Source organism: Aplysia californica, unplaced genomic scaffold (genome assembly GCF_000002075.1).
Source record: "Aplysia californica isolate F4 #8 unplaced genomic scaffold, AplCal3.0 scaffold00866, whole genome shotgun sequence".
Lineage (NCBI taxonomy): Eukaryota > Metazoa > Mollusca > Gastropoda > Aplysiida > Aplysiidae > Aplysia > Aplysia californica.
The window spans coordinates 245728-248992 of record NW_004798136.1 but is presented as its reverse complement, the minus strand read 5'-3'; positions in this window follow the sequence as shown (position 1 = coordinate 248992).

Genomic DNA, 3265 nt, shown 5'->3' with positions numbered 1-3265 from the left:
GGTTTTTTTGTTTTGGGGGGGGGGGGGGGGGGGGGGGGGGGGGTATTTTTATAGTTAGGAGAAATGCATCGACATGACGACGAGATGGATAGACAGAAGTAGCCTAAGAAAAGAGAAAAGTAGGACCTACCAGTGGTGCCATCCAGCTTTCCGTCTGTTCTTTCTGTTTGTCTATGTCTTTTGTTTTGTAAACTGCACTAAATGGCCATTGTTGTGTTAATGTGCCCCTCTTTACTTAAGATAAACATACCTTCTTCTTTCTGTTTCGAACAAATTGTCATGTGCTTGGCATATCGGATTACTTTTTCTTGTCTAGTTAGGCGTTAAGAGCTCTTCAAAAAAAAAAAAAAAAAAAAAAGTACACCACTCTGCCAACAGAGTAGAGTTGACATACAATCAATGTCAGCGGACTGCTCCACCAAAGCTGGCTGTTGAGCCCAGACACACAATAACCGAGGCACTTTAGGATTTGCACACACACTCACACACACACGCACACACACATACACACACATACGCGTGCGCGCACACACATACACATACACATACATACTCATACATACGCGTGCGCGCACATACAATACACATGCACACACAAACACCCACACACCCACACGCACACCCACACACACACACACACACACCCACACGCACACCCACACACACACACACAGACACACACAGAGTCTATCTCCCACAAACACAGAGAGAGAACGAGAAAACAAGAGAGAGAGAGAGAGAGAGAGAGAGAGAGAGAGAGAGAGAGAGAGAGAGAGAGAGAGAGAGAGAGAAAGAGAGAGGCTGGACTAATAGATTTAGATCTCACTAACACTGCCGCCCATAGTGTGGTTGATAGCTACTTTGAAGTTATTATTATTCTTTCTTTATGTTTAAACCTTTGACTGGACAGCGAGGCAGATAGACAGACAGATAGACAGACATAATATGACAATACAATTCAAGTAGATAGTGTAATCAACTTTATATCCAGGCATTATTGAAGGACCATCCACCGGTGTCCGGTTTAGCGATTAGGCGCTTTGCTGCCGCACGCAGAAACCCAAGTTCGACTCCCTTGCGGGGACAAATTTTTATCGAATACCTCGGGATCTTTTGCCTCTTTCAGACCGGGTTGGGTGTAACAGGCATAGTCGAACCCGGCCTCGTAAATTATCTAAATAATATTGTGGTGAAAAAAAAAGGGGGGGGGGGGTATAAACACCTACATAATTTTTTATTTTTTTACGGACTTGAACGCTAAACGAATACTCTGAGACTTCTTAAATAACTCAACGCCTGCACATCGCCATCATGCCAGCTTGGCGCGGCTTGATTTAAGCACTGTATTTCAAGGGCCCCCGAATCAATGGCGTAAGTTTATCCAAGCCGGTGACCGTTGGATAATTGTACGCTTACCAGCTGAATCCGATCTTGCACACCAGGACTTCTCGTAGTAAAGTCCCGCACCACTACTTACGTTATTATAAGGTGATGTTAGAACGGACAGCAGCGAGGCATCCTTGCTATGTCCAGAGGGGTCAGAGGACTCAGGAACAAAGCCCCGGTACGTAACATGACTTTTCCTGGTAGCCGCTGAATTGTGTGTATGGCGGACCACAAGACCTGACGGTTTACGTCAACGTGTGGCGCAAGGCAGCGCCGTCTTCGTCCGTGTGTGTGCGTACTTACCTTGGGGAAATGTCACGACTGTCTACTTCCCTGCCTAATTCATCAGGCTTTTCTTATTTTACTTGGGGGGGGGGGGGGGGGGGGAAGAAGGAGGGAGGGGAGAGGGAGATATATACAGAGAGAGAGAGAGAGAGAGAGAGAGGGAGATATATACAGAGAGAGAGAAAGAAAGAGAGAGAGAGAGAGAGAGAGAGAGAGAGAGAGAGAGAGAGAGAGAGAGAGAGAGAGAGAACTTTGCAATTTAGTGTCGTATAGAGAAGGGTACATGTGAAAATGCTGGTACCTTGGAGGTAAAAGAGGATTTTAGAGATTAGGGGTGGCATAAGCAATGGGTATGAATGGGATTGGGGAAATTTTCCCCTGACTCATTTTGAGTCTTTAAAGCTAATTTACATTTCAAATAAAATTTGCATTTCTGTGATCGTTCTGGCGGCCGTGGTGTTTTTTTTTGTTTTTTGCAACACATCAATCAATTCCGTGGCATTCCTTTCTCGAATATTCTCTCTAGAAGAATTGTGTATCGAACTGACTGGGGCGTTCCTCAGATTTAAGGGTCACCTTTGAATAACATCGAGAAAAACCGCACGCACAAAAGGGATCAGGGTGGGATATTAATACACCGCCATCATTCATAAAAATCCATGACCACTGCTCAGTTTTTACTAGTCAAAAGCGCCCCCCCCCCCCCCCCCCACCACACACACTTCTAATAATAGCGGCCAAGCCGGCTTCGCTGGATTTTGATTTGTTTTGACGTTGGATCGTTGTTGGGGACACTCAGGAATATTGTGTTGTGCATGTGAAGGATTTGAAAGAGTAAAGAAAGTATTGCTGCGAAAGTCCAGAACAGGTTTAAGAAGGTTTATGCTGCTTGTTCTCAATGGACTGCAAAATACCAAGTCGATTTTGGAGTTCGGTATTTCGGAAAGCAAGTGGCAAAAACGAACCCTTCATCACACTTATAATGTGGTTTAATCGAATTTGATTCATTCAGTATGATTCATTTTTTGTTTTTCTTTATTTGTTTTCTTCTTATTATTATTTCCACATATAATGTAGCTCTTCTTCTTCTTCTTCTTCTTCTTCTTCTTCTTCTTCTTCTTCTCCTTCTCCTTCTCCTTCTCCTTCTCCTTCTCCTCCTCCTCCTCCTCCTCCTCCTCCTTCTCCTTCTCCTTCTCCTCCTCCTCCTCCTCCTCCTCCTCCTCCTCCTCCTCCTCCTTGTTGTCGTCTTTGCAAACCTCCTCCTCCTCCTAATTATTATTATTATTATTATTATTATTATTAATATTATTATTATTATTATTTTAATTTTATTATTGTTAAATGTTTTGCACTACGGACTCGGATCTTATCACGAGTAGGTCACGATTCAGTTTAGTTTGTTTGCTCCTGGGTCTGTCGGCTGTGGGGAACTCACTGCCTTCCTTGATGGATGGCGAAGTTGACGGGGGGAGGCAGAGCACGTCTATCCTTAGTTGGTCCTTTCTGGCCGTGGTCTGGGCCGGTTGGAGGGGTATGGTTTGCTCAACCCGCACGACTTATGGATTGGCACCCCCTCTGGCTAGACTGTGACTGA